The sequence below is a fragment of the Ambystoma mexicanum genome, chromosome 5q (assembly GCF_040938575.1).
Source record: "Ambystoma mexicanum isolate Mex_15411 chromosome 5q, UKY_AmexF1_1, whole genome shotgun sequence".
Taxonomy (NCBI): Eukaryota; Metazoa; Chordata; class Amphibia; order Caudata; family Ambystomatidae; genus Ambystoma; species Ambystoma mexicanum.
In genome coordinates, this window is record NC_090933.1 from 1,268,257,713 (window position 1) to 1,268,280,059 (window position 22,347).

A 22,347-nucleotide genomic window follows, 5' to 3' on the forward strand; every position below is an offset into this window, starting at 1 on the left:
CATAAACAGGCTTAGCTTGTGTTAGAGTTGCATAGACAGGCTCAGCTTGTGTTAGAGTTGCATAGACAGGCTCAGCTTGTGTTAGAGTTGCATAGACAGGCTTAGCGTGTGTTAGAGTTGCATAGACAGGCTCGTCTTGTGTTAGAGTTGCATAGACAGGCTCAGCTTGTGTTAGAGTTGCATAGACAGGCTCAGCTTGTGTTAGCGTTGCATAGACAGGCTCAGCTTGTGTTAGAGTTGCATAGACAGGCTTACCTTGTGTTAGAGTTGCATAGACAGGCTCAGCTTGTGTTAGAGTTGCATAGACAGTTTTAGCTTGTGTTAGAGTTGCATAGACAGGCTTACCTTGTGTTAGAGTTGTATAGAAAGGCTTACCTTGTGTTAGAGTTCAATAGACAGGCTTAGCGTGTGTTAGAGTTGCATAGACAGGCTTAGCTTGTGTTAGAGTTGCATAAACAGGCTTAGCTTGTGATAGAGTTGCACAGACATGCTTAGCTAGGCTTACCTTGTGATAGAGTTGCATAGACAGGCTTAGCTTGTGTTAGAGTTGCACAGGCAGGCTTAGCTTGTGTTAGAGTTGTATAGACATGCTTAGCTTGTGTTAGAGTTGCACAGGCCGGCTTAGCTTGTGTTAGAGTTGCATAGACAATCTTAGCTTGTGTTAGAGTTGCACAGACAGGCTTAGCTTGTGTTAGAGTTGCCCAGACAGGCTTAGCTTGTGTTAGAGTTGCATAAACAGGCTTAGCTTGTGTTAGAGTTGCACAGGCAGGCTTACCTTGTGTTAGAGTTGCATAGGCATGCTTAGCTTGTGTTAGAGTTGCATAGGCAGGGTTAGCTTGTGTTAGAGTTGCATAGGCATGCTTAGCTTGTGTTAGAGTTGCATAGGCATCCTTAGCTTGTTTAGGGAGGCTTAGCTTGTGTTAGAGTTGCATAGACAAGCTTAGCTTGTGTTAGAGTTGCATAGACAGGCTTACCTTGTGTTAGAGTTGCATAGACAGGCTTACCTTGTGTTAGAGTTTCATAGACAGGCTTAGCTTTTGTTAGAGTTGCATAGACAGGCTTCGCTTGTGTTGGGGTTGCAGAGACAGGCTTACCTTGTGTTAGAGTTTCATAGACAGGCTTCACTTGTGTTAGAGTTGCATAGACATGCTTACCTTGTGTTAGAGTTGCATAGACATGCTTAGCTTGTGTTAGAGTTGCATAGACATGATTAGCTTGTCTTAGAGTTGCATAGACAGGCTTAGTTAGAGTTGCATAGATAGGCTTAGCTTGTGTTAGAGTTGGATAGAAGGCTTAGCTTGTGTTAGATTTGCATAGACAGGCTTAGCTTGTCTTAGAGTTGCATGGACAGGCTTAGTTAGAGTTGCATAGATAGGCTTAGCTTGTGTTAGAGTTGCATAGACATGCTTAGCTCGTGTTAGAGTTGCATAGACAGGCTTAGTTAGAGTTGCATAGATAGGCTTAGCTTCTGTTAGAGTTGCATAGACAGGCTTATCTTGTGTTAGAGTTGGATAGACAGGCTTAGCTTGTGTTAGATTTGCATAGACAGGCTTAGTTTGTCTTAGAATTGCATAGACAGGCTTAATTAGAGTTGCATAGGTAGGCTTAGCTTGTGTTAAAGTTGCATAGACAGGCTTAGCGTGTGTTAGAGTTGCATAGATATGCTTGTCTTGTGTTAGAGTTGCATAGACAGGCTCAGCTTGTGTTAACGTTGCATAGACAGGCTCAGCTTGTGTTAGAGTTGCATAGACAGGCTTACCTTGTGTTAGAGTTGCATAGACAGGCTCAGCTTGTGTTAGAGTAGCATAGACAGGTTTAGTTTGTGTTAGAGTTGCATAGACAGGCTTACCTTGTGTTAGAGTTGTATAGAAAGGCTTACCTTGTGTTAGAGTTCAATAGACAGGCTTAGCGTGTGTTAGAGTTGCATAGACAGGCTTACCTTGTGTTAGAGTTGCATAGACAGGCTCAGCTTGTGTTAGAGTTGCATAGACAGGCTCAGCTTGTGTTAGAGTTGCATAGACAGGCTTAGCGTGTGTTAGAGTTGCATAGACAGGCTTAGCGTGTGTTAGAGTTGCATAGACAGGCTCGTCTTGTGTTAGAGTTGCATAGACAGGCTCAGCTTGTGTTAGCGTTGCATAGACAGGCTCAGCTTGTGTTAGAGTTGCATAGACAGGCTTACCTTGTGTGAGAGTTGCATAGACAGGCTCAGCTTGTGTTAGAGTTGCATAGAGAGTTTTAGCTTGTGTTAGAGTTGCATAGACAGGCTTACCTTGTGTTAGAGTTGTATAGAAAGGCTTACCTTGTGTTAGAGTTCAATAGACAGGCTTAGCGTGTGTTAGAGTTGCATAGACAGGCTTAGCTTGTGTTAGAGTTGCATAAACAGGCTTAGCTTGTAATAGAGTTGCACAGACATGCTTTGCTAGGCTTACCTTGTGATAGAGTTGCATAGACAGTCTTAGCTTGTGTTAGAGTTGCATAGACAGGCTTAGCTTGTGTTATAGTTGCACAGGCAGGCTTAGCTTGTGTTAGAGTTGCATAGACAGGCTCAGCTTGTGTTAGAGTTGCATAGAGAGTTTTAGCTTGTTTTAGAGTTGCATAGACAGGCTTACCTTGTGTTAGAGTTGTATAGAAAGGCTTACCTTGTGTTAGAGTTCAATAGACAGGCTTAGCGTGTGTTAGAGTTGCATAGACAGGCTTAGCTTGTGTTAGAGTTGCATAAACAGGCTTAGCTTGTGATAGAGTTGCACAGACATGCTTAGCTAGGCTTACCTTGTGTTAGAGTTGCATAGACAGGCTTAGCTTGTGTTAGAGTTGCACAGGCAGGCTTAGCTTGTGTTAGAGTTGTATAGACATGCTTAGCTTGTGTTAGAGTTGCACAGAACGGCTTAGCTTGTGTTAGAGTTGCATAGACAATCTTAGCTTGTGTTAGAGTTGCACAGACAGGCTTAGCTTGAGTTAGAGTTGCCCAGACAGGCTTAGCTTGTGTTAGAGTTGCATAAACAGGCTTAGCTTGTGTCAGAGTTGCATAGGCAGAGTTAGCTTGTGTTAGAGTTGCATAGGCATGCTTAGCTTGTGTTAGAGTTGCATAGGCAGGCTTAGCTTGTTTAGGGAGGCTTAGCTTGTGTTAGAGTTGCATACACAAGCTTAGCTTGTGTTAGAGTTGCATAGACAGGCTTACCTTGTGTTAGAGTTGCATAGAAAGGCTTAGCTTGTGTTAGAATTGCATAGACAGGCTTAATGTTAGAGTTGCATAGACAGGCTTTCCTTGTGTTAGAGTTGCATAGACAGGCTTACCTTGTGTTAGAGTTTCATAGACAGGCTTAGCTTTTGTTAGAGTTGCATAGACAGGCTTCGCTTGTGTTAGAGTTGCAGAGACAGGCTTACCTTGTGTTAGAGTTGCATAGACATGCTTAGCTTTTGTTAGAGTTGCATAGACATGATTAGCTTGTCTTAGAGTTGCATAGACAGGCTTAGTTAGAGTTGCATAGATAGGCTTAGCTTGTGTTAGAGTTGGATAGAAGGCTTAGCTTGTGTTAGATTTGCATAGACAGGCTTAGCTTGTCTTAGAGTTGCATAGACAGGCTTAGCTCGTGTTAGAGTTGCATAGACAGGCTTAGTTAGAGTTGCATAGATAGGCTTAGCTTCTGTTAGAGTTGCATAGACAGGCTTATCTTGTGTTAGAGTTGGATAGACAGGCTTAGCTTGTGTTAGATTTGCATAGACAGGCTTAGCTTGTCTTAGAGTTGCATAGACAGGCTTAGTTAGAGTTGCATAGATAGGCTTAGCTTGTGTTAAAGTTGCATAGACAGGCTTAGCGTGTGTTAGAGTTCTATAGACAGCCTCTGGAAGTAGGGGAGCTACAGAGACAGCCTTAGCGTGTGAAATAGATATAGATAGAGATGTAGCATGTATTAGAACGACAGAGACAATCGCCCCGCTGAGCACATAAATCAGAGACTTGACCCCACCTACGCCCAGAGACCTGCACTCCATTGATTGCGCAAGCCCAACACCCACCAGGCAGAGCTCAGAGCTTGCGCACATGTTTCCCTGAGGAAGTTGAAGGACAAAACACGTGTTGGAATCAATACTACTAATAATGAAATAAAAGCTGTGCATGAACTATCAAGCAGCTGTACTTTCTGGCAAATGAATGGGATAAAGCGGTAGCTTTAAGAGTGGTAGAGTATATAACCTACCTCGTACATTAGGTTTGTGGCAGAAGAACCAGACTAATAGTGGCTGCTGTGGTCGTACCCCACCCACCATTCACTCTGTCTAACATTAGCTGCCAAACATTGCATTACCACTTCATTATGAGTTGAGAGTGCATGGAGTGTTACTGTATTGGGTACACAGAAAGTAGTGCATGGGGTAAATATGGGTATTACCTCATGCAGTACTTTCAGGGGGTTCCCCAGGGCCCCACCAGCTTCCCCAGACCAGCATGTAGAGAAGGAGCCAAGTACCCCCACCTCAACCAGCTCACCCATATTGCCTATATGTTGGGAGCCCGGGTGTGAAAATCGTGCAGTACCAGTGAAGATACCGATATCTAGGAGAATCCTGTAGGCAGGGTTCCCATTGAGAAAACCATACCTGCATACAAGAAAATATGATTGCTGTTTGAATGAAATCCCGGAAGAAGCAGAGCAAATTAATGGTCTTGATGAATGGTGACGTCATACAGACCTGTGACCACAAAAGTGATGGGTGGAAGGTTTTGAATTAATCTAAACCACTGGCATTGCTCTGGGCAACCTTCCACAGTACCGTTTTTTAGCCCGTCTGCACCATTGCAAAAGGGGCCTAGCCATATGCAAATCAGTCAGGTACTGCCACCAATGGTAGCAGCCCAGCCCGAACTGCTAGGCCAGGTCCCCTTTGCACGGAAACACAAGCAACCCCAGACATGTGTCGGCCTTGTTGGGCCTCCTCAGTGAGGTGCAGCTTGGTTCCCTATGGCGCAGCTAGCAAGGCACCCACGTCTGGGCATACCCTCTCTCACATAGTGAGACAAACTGTGACCACAAAAGTGATGGGTGGAAGGTTTTGAATGAATCTGAACCACTGGCATTTCTCTGGGCAACCTTCCACGCCACCTTTTTTTAGCCCGTCTGCGCCATTGCAAAAGGGGCCCAGCCATATGCAAATCAGTCAGATACTGCCACCAATGGTAGCAGCCCAGCATGAACTGCTAGGCCAGGTCCCCTCTGCACGTTAACACAAGCAACCGCTGACATGTTTCGGCCTTGTTGGGCCTCCTTAGCGAGGTGCAGCTTGGTTCCCTATGGTGCAGCGAGCAAGGAGCCCACGTCTGGGCATACCCTCTCTCACATAGTGAGACAAACTGTGACCACAAAAGTGATGGGTGGAAGGTTTTGAATGAATCTGAACCACTGGCACTGCTCTGGGCAACCTTCCACACCACCGTTTTTTAGCCCGTCTGCGCCATTGCAAAAGGGGCCCAGCCATATGCAAATCAGTCAGGTACTGCCATCAATGGTATACAGACCTGAGCTGACATACCTAGAAGAGATTCAGAGACTAGGGAATACAGATATTCTATAAGCCATCAAGAAAGTATCAAGGATAAGTGACATCTTGGGATCAAGGTAAAGAATCTTATGCCATAAAATGGATGAAGAAATAAAGTCAGTTTACACGTGTACAGATGCAAAAAGAAACGCAAGCAGACAAAGTATTCTTGAGGCTAGCTTTATAGTGAATCTATTGCGGCATGCGCCAATATATACATATGTGCATTTAAGAATAAAGGATGGATGTTTCCACTACTTATCATAGCAGAGATGGACTAAAAATGGAGGGCCTCATTCTCAGTGTGGCGCAGTAAGAAAACACATGAATTAAAAATGAATCTCGAAAAGACGAGGCTGGATGAGCCATGAAGTCACGCCTAGAAGCAAATGTTTTATCCGGTTGGAATGAGCTGACATTGGATACAGAATCGTGTGAAAGAACAGCTACTTTTCAGAAGGCATGAACAAAACCCAGTATTGATTAGAGGGCAAGACAAGTCTTAGAAAAAAGATTGTGAAAGATAAAAGATATATGTGACCGATCGAGTGTGTCTGTTTGTCTGTTTGTTTTATGTATTTATGTATTGGTGATGACGTCATAGTTTAAAGAAATTGGTGTCGAAAAAACAGGAGGAACGTGAGGTTGGAGAATTTAAGTGATTTTTTGGATTTAACTTGATGGTGTTTTTTAGCAGGATTAAAGTAAAAAAAATTATTTAAAAGGACTGGAGCCTGCGATGATTGGTGCACACTTATATTATATTATTTTTCTGGAAATATATTGTTTTTCTAAAAATCTGTGACAAAAGCAAACAAGTATTGATAGATAAGAGTAACGAGTCAAAAAAGGAGGATGTTACGCCACCTGTGCACCTTTGCAAGCAGTTGCCAAAACAAACATGCACCTGAGCGTAGACAGTATAGTGTGGAATGGGTTAAGGGAACTGCAGATAAAATGTTTATGTCATGGCCGCAAGGAGGGCCACTATCGAAGGTAGTCCTGCAGCATATGACAACATATTTGCAAGCAGCAAATATGGGAAAAAAGCTAGACAAGCGACTAGCGTATTTAGAACTTTGGAAAATGTACCAGGAGGAAAGAGAAGAGCCGGCTCCTATAGATTGGATCCTCAATATATGCAAAGAGGGGGGTGAGGAGCCTTCTGCTCCCTCTGCCCACAAAAAAAAGATGGCGAGAACAAGAAAGACGATGGGTTATACCCATTGAGGTAGCTGAAGGCAGTGGCAGGGTACAGCAACCCGGCATATGAGTTACCTGCGCAAAGCAGTGACGAGGGCTCAGAGAGAAATACTGAGAAATATCTAATTGCTAAGGTCCCGAGGGACAAGGAGAGATGCGACAAGGAGAGAAGTGATCGAGAAAGCACCTCTCTAGATATAGGAAGAGAAATAAAGAGATGGTAGGGAGAAAGAGATAAAACTGATGAGTTATCACTTCTACAGAACAAATGGATGGTAGGACAAATTTTGCTCACACTCGATGGTAAAGGCATCGAGGATGTAAGGCAGAGAGAAGATCAAGGTGGGCAGGACAAAAAAGATAGTGAAAGGGAGGAACGATCAAAAGAAGAAGAGACGAAAAGGAAAGATAGACAAAGACGAGAGCAGTTATATCAAGATGAACAATTGAGGAAGCAGGAAAAAGCAGAGGAGCAGAGAAAATGAGTTAACAGACAAAAGGCAATCGATGAGAGGGAGCGGTTAGAAAGAAAAAGAATAGAAGAGGAAGAACAGAAGCTAAGGGATAAGAGAATACAAAGACGAAGGGACGAGGAGATATGAAGGGCAAATGAAAGAAGGGACATGAAGAAAAAGGGGGAAGACAGGGTAAGGGATTAAGTAAGAAAGCGTAGAGAGCTTGATGATGTCATAGAACAAAAAAGAAGACAAAGAGCACACGATCTCGATCGCCTGGAGAAGGAGGTAAGGAATCCTGATCCAGAAGTAGCATGGTAGGACATTGAGGAGTTCTTCCTGGAATATGAGTCATTACCTGGCCCATCCAGAATAAATCTAGAGGACGAGTTTGACTCTAGAAGCATTGGGGAAGCAATTGATAAAGTTTACCATGACATGAGAACCCAAAAAGAATTAAAAGGAAGGGGAAAAAATGATCGGTTTAAGAGTACACAATTGTACGACAAAGAGGGAGCCTCATGTAGCACAAGGCCCCCCAGGGAGTTGTCTTTAGATAGACTCACTCTACACAGAGAGGAGGAGAGAAGTTATACGAGTTGGGCACAGGAAATGTGACGAGGGCAGAGACACCTTCCGTAGAGAAGAGAAGGGTGACGCGTGTGGTCCTGAGGGTTGTTTTTCAATGGATAAGGAAGTAAGATGGTCAGATTTAAATGCACCTGTACCTAGGGCAACATAACCATTGACACAGTCGGACCGACCTAAAGGGCAGCTTCATGGTGAGAGGGCAGAATCGCCACCATACTTGAGTAGATTAAGGTCGCCGCCAGGTAGAAGACAGTGCAGAAATATTGCCCCGGCCTTAAACAGACAGAATATGGGAGATGAGAGTGAGTTTGGGGTTTCACAGTTTCCCTTGCTAGAGAAAGGGGGAGCTAGATCACAGTTTATACCTTGGCCCCAGATGGACAAGGATAATTTAAGGTGTACACTTCTGAGTTTAACTTCTGGTGCTGGGAAATGGATACATGAATTAGAAAAGATGACGGGAGGAAATACCCTGGCTATTGGGGACATTAAGGGTCTCCTGATTGCCATCCTTTGAGAGAGAGCTGACGACGTTTGGTCTAGGGCAGGATATTCTGGTGATACTGCTGTTAACACTGCTCATGACGGAGCACCGTTCAATAACTGTAGAGCGGCAGTCTGGAAAGCACTTACAGTAAAGTATCCAGACATGTCCGATATGGGAGCTATAATGGCAAAAAAGATGAAGGAAGGGGAAGATCCGCTTGCTTTCATTCAGAATTTTCAAGAGCAGTGGAGCTTGGAGACACGCGAAGCTTGGGTAAAATCTATACCTGTGTTCTATCATATATTATGCCATGGGCTGCCAGACCCGGTACCAAAACAGCTCAAGAAGTTAGCTGGTTTGGAGGCAAAACCGTGTATGGAAATTCAGCTGACCTTCGCACAGTTTTGCAAGAGAAGAATTGCAAAATAGATGATGTCAGGAAAGGCATAGAGGCAAAGTTGGTGCAATAGAAATGATCTGAGTGCGCTATTTAAGGGGCAATGTTAACTAGTTGAGACGGGTCAAATTTACAGCAAGTAACAAACATACCACAGGTGAATAACCAACAGCTGCTGATCAAGGCAATATTGGATTTGCTTCACGTGGACGAGGAGGATTTTGAGCTAGACATTTTCAATATAATAGAAAAGTGCATTGGATGTGCCCTGGCTGTTTGGCTGCGCATGTTGCTCTTCGTGCATTGACTCTTCCTGTGCCAGCCATGGTTCGCGCTGTATGCGCAAGAAGAAGGTGTTTCCTTGAAATATTGGCGAAACGTGGAAACAAACATAAAAGTAACATTCTATTCTTTTGCTGGAACTGGACTTTGTGCTTTGTATATTACAAGTACTTGTTTCCGTGCTAACAGGGCCCTCAAGTGTTTCCCACAACCCCACCCACAACCCTGCCCACCCACGCCCTGCGCCCTCTATAAGAGCCTAGGTGCCGGGCACGTGTGTGCGCGCACGTGAAATGCATTGGAAGTGCCCTGGCTGTTTGGCTGTTAGGCAAGGAGGCGATGGTCACGGGAATGGAGGATATTTACGACAAGTAAAGTTAAGCACAAGCCTTGTTGCAAGTATATTCTGTCAGCATTACGCATGTGAGAAAACTTTGTTCAACTTGTTTGTTTGTTTGTTTGTTTGTTTGTTTATTCATTTGTTAAGCGCACCAGACTCGTAAGTAAAAGGGCGCAATGACAAGGAAATGCAAGGCTTACATGATTACGTATACACAGGTTACAGACAGGATATATACAATATCAACAATAGGACTGTGGCAAGTTTGCATGATTACGGGATATATACAATATGAACAATAGGACTGTGGCAAGTTTGCATGATTACGGGATATATACAATATGAACAACAGGACTTGGCAAGTTTGCATGATTACAGGATGTATACAATATGAACAATAGGACTGAAGCAATATTGCATGATTACAGGATATATACAATATGAGCAATAGGGCTGGAGCAAGGGTGCAAACACTAGGATATAAAACTTATATGATTACAAATGCATGGGCTGCAGAATTTACATAAAGAAAGAGTATAGCAAGATATACTGTTTCTTGATTGCAGGATAGTGTCCTCAGGGAGAGGGTGATGGGGAGCTACGGATTGGTGGCAGTGATATGCTTTATTAAGTTTTTCCTGAAAAGTGGATATGGTTGGTCAGCTCTCAACTCCTGGGGCAGTGAGTTCCAGCTTCTGGCTGCCTTAACAGTGAAGCTGTTGCACCCGATGGTAGTAAGTTTGTATTTGGGGATATTTAGGCAGTTAGTGTTCCCCGTTCTAGTGGGTCTGAGAGAAGTTCTTCTCTGAAGTTTGTCTATAAGGTAACTGGGGGCCGCGTTGTTCAATGCTTTGTGTGTCAGAGAGAGTGTTTTTAGAAGTATTTTATTGGATGTGGAGAGCCATTTGTGTTGATGTCTCAAGGCAGAGATGTGGGTTTTCTTATTTATGCCAAGGGCTGCTCTTAAGGCATTATTCTGTAGCGTTTGGAGCTTATTAACGGTGGATTTGTTAGCCCCAATGTAGAGGGCATTGCAATAGTCGATTCTAGAGAGTATAAGAGCTCTAGCCAGGATCAGACAGCTATAGTCAGAGAGGAACGGTTTACCAGCTCTAAGAAGTTTGCATGTGTAAGCCGTAGACGAGGTAAGGGATTTGACCTGTTTGTCAAAGGATAGTGTGGAGTCCAAGTAGAATCCCAAGGTTTTTACTTCCTTGGAGACTTTAATGGTGTTGCCGTCAATATTGAAAGATGAGTATTCTTGACCTAGTTTTTTAATATTGGCATGCGAACCCAGTATTATTAGTTCAGTCTTATCATCGTTCAAGCATAGGCCGTGTGTGGCTATCCATGCTTGGATGATAAGGTAAACTTTGTTCACTAGGCCCGTGTCCGTACCGTAATCCCCAGAAAGTGGTAGGAGAATCTGAGTATCATCTGCATAGTTAGTGTAGGTGACACCCAGCTGGTCCAGATCGTCGAACAGTGGCTTAGTGAAGATGTTGTAGAGGGTGGGCGAGACGCAGGATCCTTGCGGAACGCCGCATATAATGGGTGTAGGCTCGGCAGATGCTGAGGAGGAGAAGACTCTCATGGTCCTCTCACTCAAGAAGGACTCGATCCACTTGATAGCGTCCGTGGAAAAGTGAGCTGCAGAGTCAAGGTGCCGACATAGGACCTTGTGGTTGACCAGGTCGAATGCAGCGGAGAGGTCGAGTAGGAGTACTGTCCTTCCTTTGTCTCTCAGCTCGTCTATCTGGGACTTAAGGTCAATTAAGGCAGTCTCAGTTCCGTGCAGTGGACGGAAGCCAGATTGTCTGTTGCCCAGGAGTTTGTGCAATTCTAAATGCTTCTGAATTTGAATGTAGGCGGCTTTATCCAGTATTTTTAGTAAAAATGGGACCGTGGTAATAGGTCGGTAGTTTGTAGGAATGAGGGGATCAAGTGTCTGTTTCTTGAAAGAGTGGTAGCACCCAGGATTGCTTGAGGTTGGCAGGTATAGTACCTGTAGCAAAAGAGGCATTTATCAGTTTGGTTATAAATGGGGAGAGTTCTCTAGCAGCGTCTTTTATTAACTGTGCAGGTCAGATATCCCCTTTACAGTTTGAGGGCTTTAACGATAGGATAATTTTTTCTACCTCTAGGATGGACATTTTAGAGAAGTGGAATGTGGCATTATGTGCCGGTGGTGGCTCATTGGGCAGGAGAGTGTTAGGCGATTGCTGTAGGTTTAGAGCCTTCTTTTTTAGTTGAATTTTATTCTGAAGTGTATCGATTTTATGTGCTAAGGCTTGTTGTATGTCTGTGCACCAGGATTTGTCCTTGGTGCAGACGTCCGGGGTAGCAATAGGGGACTCTAGTTCTTTGAGTATGCAGAAGAGTTCTTTCATGCTTGAGTTTGAGCTAGCAATCCGTTGGTCGCATGAGTCGCGTTTTCCTTGGCAGATTTCCTTTTTGTAAAGTGAGGAAAGTGCAGTTAATTTGGCTTTATTCTCACTAGAGGGGCATAGTCTCCAGTTTGTTTTACTTTTGTTCTTTAAGGTGCGAAGGTCTTTGAGTTGTGGGGTGAACCACTTGTTTAGGTGGGCTATGGGTTTGCTCGGTCTGAGTTTGATGGGAGCAATTTTATCCAAAGTGGTGAGCATGATGTTGTTAAATTCCTGAACTAGGCTGCTGGGGTCGAGATTATCAGGCAGTGTGTTGAGAGTGGGCAGCATGGCGGGGATGATTTTTTCTACCGTAATACTTTTATTGCTTCTGGTTGGGCATGGTGGCCCTCGTGGTCGAGCCAGTGGAGTGGGTCTGATAGTGGATAAGTGGAAGGAGATCAGAGAATGGTCTGTCCATGCTAAAGGCAGGATGGAAGTGATAGTGGCAGAGCAGTTAAGGTCCGCTACCCAGTCCAATATTCTCCCTTTAAGGTGGGTGGGAGTAGAGACTTTTTGAGTAAGGCCTAGTGCTTTGATCGTATTAGCTATTTCAGTGGCATTTTTGTCTGTTTGGTTGTTGAATCCTAAGTTGAAATCGCCTAAAATAAGTAGTTGGGTGGAGGGTTTCAAGTTGTTCATAATTATATTATGCAAGTCTTCCTTGAAGGTACCAAGAGGGCCGGGTGGTCTGTATATAAGGTGTATGGTAATGGATTGTGACTCGTTTATCTGCATTTTGGCAGTGAGGGTTTCGCATGATTGTAGAGGCTGGGTGGGGGCTAGTCTGAGACCAAGAGCCGTTTTAGAGATGATAGCGATGCCGCCTCCTCGTGTATTATCACGGTCTTGTCTGATAATGGTGTAGTCGTCAGGGACAGCTAACATGAGGGTAGGTCCTGCTGCATTATGGAGCCACGTTTCCGTGATTGCGAGAAAATCCAGGTTCCCTTCCGTGATTAAGTCGGCAATATCCGTAGCGTGAGCGACTAGTGATCTAGCATTAAGGAGCGCTCCCTTGAGAGGGGGGTCCTCGGGAGTTTTGTTAGCTCTGATGGGTTTGTCTATGGTGGTGCAAACTTTAGGATGGCGGTTATTAAGCTGGAGGGTGTTCACATTCAAGGTAGATGTTTGAGTAGGCCGTTTGGACTGGCTAGGCATTCGTGAGCTAGGTTTGTAATTGGTTTTGAGGTTGGAGGCCGGAAGGGCTCTTCTCAATGGTTCATGTAATTTGGCTAGTCTTGTGCGGAGTCTGTTGTTTCTATTGGACGTGGTACAAGGTAGGGAGGCATAAAGTATGCAATTGCAATTAGAACTGCTGTGTTTCCGTATGGGTACGCAAGTCCCCTTAACCCTGTTGTGTTTAACTGTCTTTTTTGTTTACAATGGCCATGCTGGTCTATTGACCAAAGTACTTAAAAACTGTGATTGACTGCTTTGATGTTGAGTAGAGCGTTCACACCTCCTTGAAGTTGGTTTGAAGTACTGGACCCGATAGTTAGTCCGGTGAAAAGAAGGCATATTATTATTTGGAATTTCGGCAAAATCAGTATCAAGTGTTAAACGTTATAAAAGTGGTGACTTGCTTTTGTGAATCATAGAATGGTGGGCAGTTTGCGTAGTGGCAAAAGCCTGATAGCTGCTAATCAACATTTAGGGCCAAATATAACAGCCCCCATACAATTGCATGACTCTAGTGCAGAATATGTTGGAACTACTCTGCAAGTCTCTGCGTATGGTGAATGTGTATTGCAGGCTGACACAGTCCCTTATAGCCAACAATCATTGGCAATTGACCCTAGTAATGTGGGGACCTCGCACATCCCAGTTTTAAAACTGAACACAAAACCATTGCAGTTATCCACTGATGTAAATCAATCCGCTGATCCAACCATTGCCTTTGAGGTTCTGCCCGAGGGGGAGGTTAGGCATCAAGCCCACACAAGAGAGATGGAAATGTTTGATGGTATGAATGATGTCTCTATCTTGGCCCCGACATTAATTAACGAATGGGAGAAACGTTGTCGTATCTCACTTGCACCCTCCTCGCCAGTGGTTTTTATACCTTCTGAGGTGGAGAGAATGTCTTCATATAATCCACATGGGGTCACATTCACTGAGCTGGGCTTGGATCATGACACAAATCTTGAGAAAAAGCAAATGCGGCCATCAACAAGCTCTCCTTCAAGCTCGAATTCAGGCATAGGGCCAGGGGTGTAAATCCAGTAAAAAGCAGAGAATCTGATTATGTTGATTTTGAGATAAGTGACCTCAATTCAAAAGGCATGTGTAATAAAACGGTTGAAATGTTAATTGAAAATCTGCTTCCGCCAATGCTAGGCAATGAGACAAGTATGAAATTTCCAGTAGTTGCCCCATTGTTGAACCTACTAGATAAAGGCCACAAATTGACTCACGTACATTTAAATTCCATAAAAGACATGATGATAGGAATGTCTGAAAAAATACACAAATTAGAGGGTTTTATGTTGGCTTATAACACTGGTCAATCAGAGAAATGGAATTTGCTAAACGCAGGTTTGCTAAAAATGTTATTTCCTGTTAAACCTGAGGGTCTTAATAAAAGAGCGTTCACAAACAATGGAGATAGAGAAGGAATCGGACGAGAGCAGATCATATGCATCTGCGATATCCGAAGGTGAAAATTGTGCAATTCCCCCTACGCCCTCTAAAACTACCACCCTCCTGGAAGCAATTCAGGTGAATGCACTAGAACTGGGTGATATTCTTTGAGGCCTTAGATACGTACATCATATGACAAAGGCGAGAAGTGAAATGGGCATTGCTTTGTTGGAAACTGAAAATTCTACGTTGGGAATTTCTGGTACGCCCCCAAATAGTCCCTCACCCTTGGTCAAAATTATAGAAACTGAACTGGTGACCCAAAGTGAGTTGGTAGTTAATGAAGAAAAGCAAAAGGGAGTGGGGACGACTGGGGATGAGGGGATGGAGTTGCAGAAGGACACTATCTTCTATTCACGTAAAATGAAGCGTGCGCTTGTTAAGGTAATTAAAAAAGAAAAAAACTATTAAAAAAACAAGAAAAGGACTGCATTGTGACATCGGGCTGATAAAAAACAAAAAAGAAAGGGAAAGAATATTCCCAAAAATGAGTTGACTAAACATGTCAAAAATGGTGATGTGTAAGGAAAAGAATTAGTAATTGACCTGACGCAATTAAATGAGGAATCCAAAGCAGTCCTCAATCTTGCTCTCCCTAATCAGCTATGCAAACAAAAAAATACAAAATTGATTCGGAAGGGGACCGATACATCTTGTTCTGATCCGAGAGATCTAGAAGTAGCTGGAACACAAAAGCAGGGGCATCTCTCCGCTTTCTATTCTATGGTTGCAAATAAGATAACGGGGGTGGCGTTTAACGTGACTACTAAGGATACTGATGAATTGTTAGTCCCTCCACAAATTGGACAATCTGAGGAACCGGCAGCTCAAAATGTTAGTAACCCAATTATTGATCACTGCTCTCCTGGGGAGAAGGTAAATGCAGTAAAACTGGCAAAACCGGTGCAAACTCGAGAAGAGTCGATCTTGCTTCCATATGATAGGAAGATCATATCTGATCCAGTTAGAAAAGACACACCTGCCGATCAAGAGTCTCTGGTACTCAGAAATAAAGATTATGATCATTTGCCCAGAACTGATGGCATGCATGTGTTGAGAAGAGATTCTGAATCAGTTAAAGAAGACTGTTTCTTTGCGAGGGATGTGAGATATTTCCTGGGGTGGCGTAGTGATCCTAAGATAAATGGGCAACAGAGGCTGAATCGGGTGTTCTTGTTTAATGTGTTCAAAGGCAGTCCACAGTTAAGAACACTGCACTCGGATGACATAGATTGGATAAGATTGGCCATTCATAACAACTTACATACGATATGTGCACCCCAATCGGTCATCATACTAAAATTGCTTTGGGACCATAGGGAGGATTTTGAATTACGGGGTCTGACTTTGGAATTATTCCACTCACTTGAGGAGGTGGATCAGTTTGTGGATGAACAGTTACACCAACCTGAGGTGAATCCGCCAATGGATCCGACTAACCAAGTGATGCCAGTGCAGACTGCAGACTTTATAAATCAGATCTCAGCCCTGGTAGGGGCGGCATCAAACATCACATGGTTGGCACCATTGATGACCACGATATTAGAGCTGCAATAAAAAAAACAAACAGCCCTAGCAAGAGGATTGCTCCTTGATATCGTGGAATTATTTTGGGATCTAACATTTTACAGGTTGGCTGGCAGATATTGAGAATTCAAGAAGTACTGTAATATATTTACTACAGGAGACCATGTCTATGACTAAGGTGGTGGTGGAGGGCTACTCATGCTATTGTATGCCTGCGCTGCAGGGATCAACTGGACGCCCAGCTGGTGGACTTGTTACATTAATTAGTAATGCCCATCGGCATGAGTCGCACATAGTTCGAGCATCAAATGGTCTCCTGATTGTTGAATATAAGCCTGAAAGCTCACTGTCCTTTTCGTACATATTGATAAATGTTTATTTTAATTCTGCTGAGTCCACCATTGATATGATCTTTGACCAATTGGACAAGATCTTGGAAGATACTATGTTAAATAACCCTGATAATGTATTTATTATAGGGGGTGATTTCAACTCGGTTTGTATGGATGATATAGATGCAATCAAGAGAACGGGAATTCGAACTACGACCTATTCCAGAGGTCGTAAATGGAATGATTATTTTAACAGTTGGAGTATCCAACGAGTAGAATTTAAAGATGGCATGCATGTCAGCACATGGGCAAGAGGTGATGCTGCCTCATATATTGATTATTTCTTTGTCTCAGTGAGCATATTGGAAAAATTGAAAAGGTGGTGATCTGGGAGACCCCTTTTAGTGACCACGCACCTATTAAGATGATCCTATGACATAAGTGTGAGCCCCTTTCTCTTGATTCCACTCTAATGCTCATAGAAGTCGATCGCATGTACATCTCTATTAGATGGCATCCGAGGTTATGTAGAGAGTTGTCATACCTGGTGCATAGAGATGTCCATCAAATAAACGAGGGAAGCACAAATGGACTAGAGGCAAATCAGAGGGAGGATTGGAACTCCATTTTAATAAGGAAACACATTCTTACAATTTTAAAATGTTCTTTTCCTCGAGACAATTTAAGGATAGCCATGTTAAATAAAAAAATTGCTAACATTAAACGGGAAAGAAATTGTGCTTTGAGAGCCCTAAAGCAACTAAAGTTTTTCGATATTGAGTATGCAAATATGAATTCTAAGATGTGTGGGAAATTTAGAAATCTGCTGAAATCTACTTGTAACAGCTATAACCTGATGGAAAACCAAAGGATGATAGGTTTAATAATGAAAAGAGACACTTGCAGCATATGGTTGTTATTAAACGATAGGTATATTATACAAGCTCAGAGTTTGGCAAACTCAATCTCTGCGAAAGTGTGGGAAACCTTTATTGTTAATACGTTGAAAATACCGGAGATTTTCAGGAAGTTTTATTGTGGTATTCTTGATTTATGTTGTGATGACAAGATGTCCTTTTCCTTGGATGATATTATGCAAGCAATCCAGATACTTAAAGCATTGAGAGCGGCCGGACCTGATGGGCTCCTGGCCTGTATTCTAAAGGATGATTCTAAATTTTGGGCTGCAATTCTGCAAACAAAATGTGCAAACATTGAATCACAAAATAAAACTGACTCTGTGATTTTGCTCTAAATCTTTCACAGTTAATGTGGCTTTATTAGGAAACAAATATTTATGTTTTGCCGTTTGGACCAACTTGGTTCATTGCCATAATATTGCAAGCCCCAATGAGACACGTGTTTCGGCTTAAAAAAGCCTTTTTCTGATCTGGGCTTTTCCCGTTGCATACACAATATATGTATCCACTCAATGCGGTTGTTGTAAGTTTTCTATTGGGTCAGATTCCTTACCTTTCTTCCTCGAACAGCTCCTAGTCTCCCGGGAAAAGCCCAGATTAGAAAAAGGCTTTTTTAAGCCGAAACATGTGTCTCATTGGGGCTTGCAATATTATGACTGTGAACCGAGTTGGTCCAAACGGCAAAACATAAATATTTGTTTCCTAATAAACCACATTAACTGTGAAAGATTTGGCGCAAAATCACGGAGTCAGTTTTATTTTGTGATTCAATGTTTAACAGATTAAGGCTTTTATACCATTGACCCTGTTGAATTGCGACAATTCCAAGGTAATCTAAGTAAGGAAAATTTGATTTTGGAGTCACTCATAATTTAAGAGCCCATAACACTAGTTGGACTACAAAAAGCCAAACCTTGAAGCCTAAGCAAAATTTGCAAACATCTTAGCTATTAATAGGATACCCAAACCGTGGCTAAATGCTATAATCATCCCCATATTTAAAAAAGGGGATGCGAATAATCCGGCCAACTATCGGCCTACAGCTTTAATGGACTCCTCAGCAAAAGTGTTTGCAATATTATTATTAAAACGCATACAAGAATACATTCAGGAACAGGACATCTCAATATATCAAACAGGTTTTCGTAAATATATGGGGACTTCATTAAACGGCATCATTATAGCGCATATTTCTAATAAATAAAGAATGCACATCAGCAGTCCAATATATGTTGCAGCGTTAGAGCTAACTAGCGCATTTGACTCAATAATGAGAGAACTGTTATGGATGAAAATCCTCAACTTAGGTTTTCCTGCAAGAGTTGTACAGCTGCTTGTGCTGCTGCATCTTGACACTACCTTTCAGGTAAGAGTCACTAAAACAGGGGCTCTCACATCTCCAATTTCCACCGCGACAGTGGTGAAGCAAGGGTGCAACCTCGCTGCAACCCTATTCAATCTATATCTATGTGATATTGAGCGAATATGGGATGAGTCCAAAATGTACCCTGCAAAATTGGCTGGCCTAAAAATTCATTGGCTGTGTTTTGCGGATGATATTGTCAGTTTTTATAGAACCCCATATGGGTTGCAAAATAAACTAAATGCATTTTTTGAATATGCGAAGAAGCATAACTTGGTGGCCAATTCTTTGAGGTTCCAGATTATTATATTTCACAACAATAAACGATTGAAATCTTATAGCTGGAACATTGCGGGTGATAAAGTAAAGCGTGCTAGTAGCATTCACTACCTTGGTTACCATCTAGCAGAGGGAAATACCTTAAAATACTGGTAAATGTGGATAAACACCAAAGTAAGATCTCTATCATCAATGATGAAGATAATTCGAAGGAAATATTGCAAATTCTCATTGTTACCGCTTATAGAGTTTTATACGCTAAAGGTGGAACCAATAGTATTGTATGGGTTGGATAACCGTCTGCTAGATGTGGATTCTATACTGAACAGGGTGCAGGGAATCTTTTGGAAGAAGACCTTAGGCTTGGCGATGTCAGTGCTCAACTCAATAATACGCCAAGAAATAGGCATACCTTCCTTGTGTGGGAGTTGGACATGGCGAAAGTTGCTGAGATATGCAAAAATGATGTTGCCTCCACGCAACTCACTCTATTCTGAATTATATTTAATTGTCTTGGAGTGTTCTTTACCATCCATGGTGAAATTTACAGATCAGATGGATAAAATCTTAAATGATATTAACGCCTCGATTGAAGATCTGAAGTTAGGTTTACCTAAAGTTAAGCGCAATCTGTATGATTTCGATTGGTCCTATATTTTGGACATTAATGAAAATTATAAATCATATGCTGATTATGTTTTAATCATGAGAAAGAGGGAGTTGCGTGCACCATACTTTACCCTATGCCCCTGCAACAAAATAAGAGCTATCTATATGCGTTGTAAGTTAAATCAGTTTAAAACCTTGGAACGCATTTGTAGTTGGCGAAAGGGTTCTTGGCATATAATCAAAGGAATTGGCAGAACAATCAGGGAAACTTTCAGAATAATCAGGGAAGGTATCAAAACATGCAAAATGGCAATCTAGACATGCAGGATGGGCAGAATAAGAGAGTTCTGCCTCCTACATTTTGGACATGGGGGATGACAGAGCATTTGGCTCATATGTGCAGAAGTGAAGGGTTTGTGCAGAATGGTCAATTTTCAAGAGGGGGGGGGCTTTAAACCCTCCTGCATACTCACATCAAAGTGGAGTTGGGTTTGCTCAAAATCAGACAGTGCAACTGGCACACAAGCACCGAGAATGCAGCAAGGTTTACAAATCCGTGATGCCAAATCCTCACGAGGAACTGAGGGTAGACGTCAGTATAGGAGGCAAACGTTTTTCGTTTTTAGTAGACACTGGTGCAACACGCTTGTGTATGTGAGAGGGAACATTTTCAATGTCTGGTAATGCCATGAATACTCAAGCTTTCACAGGAACTACAAGCAGAGTTCCTTTCATTGAAGACTTTCCAGTCTCTATAGGAGAATGTGACATGTCGGTGCCCCTGCTGTATTCAAGGCAAACGCATGTCAATATATTAGGTCGAGATTTAATGACTACGTTGAACATGACAATCTCGTTTACTGATAAAGGAATAGTGTGTTCAACGCCAGCAATGCATTATTTAAATGTGAGTGAATTTATTATTGCATTTGCAGGTCAAATGACCATGAGATCTATCCCGTTAGAACCTGGAGTTTTTCTTTATCGGGTACACATCTTGTTGACATGGCTGCCAGGCTTGCTAGGCAGAACTATGAGAATACCTGTTGAGTTTTTATTCAGGCCAAAGATACCTATGGATGAAGAGGAAGGGCGAATCTTTCCTCTCGAACTACAAGCAGCCATAGTGCGAGGAGAAATGGTTTTGCTTGATGGGAATTATCATGATGGCAGACGATGGGGTACAGTAATTGCCATTAGGGAAGGGTACAGATTGACTGACATCACTGATGAGGATATATTTGGAGATCATCCATCAGATGACACAGTGATATTTGAAAAGAGTATTACTTATTGGGTACGAGCTATCAAATGAGAAGTGCCACAAAAAATGATGTTAGTGCAAAAGTGTCCTGAATATTTTTGGGAAGATTTGGCAAAAGTGCCAACTTCTTTGTGGACTACAGGCCCTTATGATGTAGGCCTACTAAAGGGGGTTGGAAAAGTGAAGATTAAATTGAAGCCAGGAGCAATTTTACCTAGAGCACAACAATATCCTATGTCTCGAGAGGCAGAGGAAGGTATTTCTAAGACGATTTCTGCCATGATGGATCAAGGCATCTTGGTGACATTGGAGTCACTGTGTAATACGTCAGTGTATCCTATCTAAAAATCTAAGGGGGGGTCATGGAGATTAATTGAAGGTTTATGCCTGATTAACCAGATTGTAGAGGCTGAGTTCCCTCTAGTTCCTAATCCTGCTACAATCTTATGTAATATACCTGTTGAAGCACGATATTTCATTGTGATTGATTTGAAGAATGCGTTTTTCTCAATCCCCTTGCATAAAGACTTGCAGGATCTGATATCATTTACGTTCAGACATACTAAGTTAAAAAGCACGAGATTACCTCAAGGGTATTGTGAGTCTCCATCGATATTCAATAGGGTCCTCCAGATGGATCTAAGTAATATTGATTTGGAAAGTGATGTCTTGCAATATGTAGATGATATTTTAGTTTGCAGCACTTCTGAGAAAGGATGCAGACATGATTCTATTCAGTTAACGGCCGTGCTTGCTGACAAAGGATATAAATTTGACAATGAAAAGTTACAGTATTGTCAACAGGAAGTGTTGTACATAGGACAGCTGATTTCGCATGAAGGAAAAAGGTTACTCCTCAGAGAGCTGAGGCTATTTTGAAAACAGCAAAGCCACACATGATAAAGCACATGCAAAGATTTTCGGGACTATGTAACTTTGTCAGAGCATGGGCCGATGATTACAGTTCATACACAAGGCCTTTATTACAAGCTCTAAAGAAAACACAGGCTACACAAGAGAAAATTGCCTGGAATGAGGAGATGGAAGAAAGGTTTGATGAATTAAAAAAGGCAATTTGCACAGCTCCAGTTTTAGGGATTCCTAATTATGCTGAGGAATTCTTTTTATTCTCGCATACGGATGGAGCCGTTATGATGGCAGTCCTCACACAGAGACCCACATTGGGGTACAAAGCCCATGCATATTAAAGTGGGATTCTGGACCCAGTAATGAGGGGTAATTTTCAGTGCGAACAATCTTTGGCAGCCGCCGCGTTCACCATTGAGAAGGCTGCAAGTATAGTGATGGGATGCTCTGTGACGTTGTTTGTTGAGCATGCATTATTTGCCATCTTGGAGAAACCAAAGGGGACACTGACTCCTCAAAGGGCTTCTGCCTATGAGGTATCCATATAAAATCCAGTGATCAAAATAGTCTGATGCAGAATATTGAATCCTGCCAGCTTTGTAGCTGAACCACTGGCAGATGATGAGCATGCACATGACTGTTCGAACTATGAAGAGTTCTATGATGAAATCCCTAGGATAAGGGAAAATGCGTTAGCAGGAGGAGAAATAGTTTTTATTGACGGCTCTTCAAGGATCAATCAAAATGATGGACAGAGATATACAGGTGCCGCTGTTGTAAAACACATAGTTAATGGGGAGTTCCAAACAATGATAAGTACATGA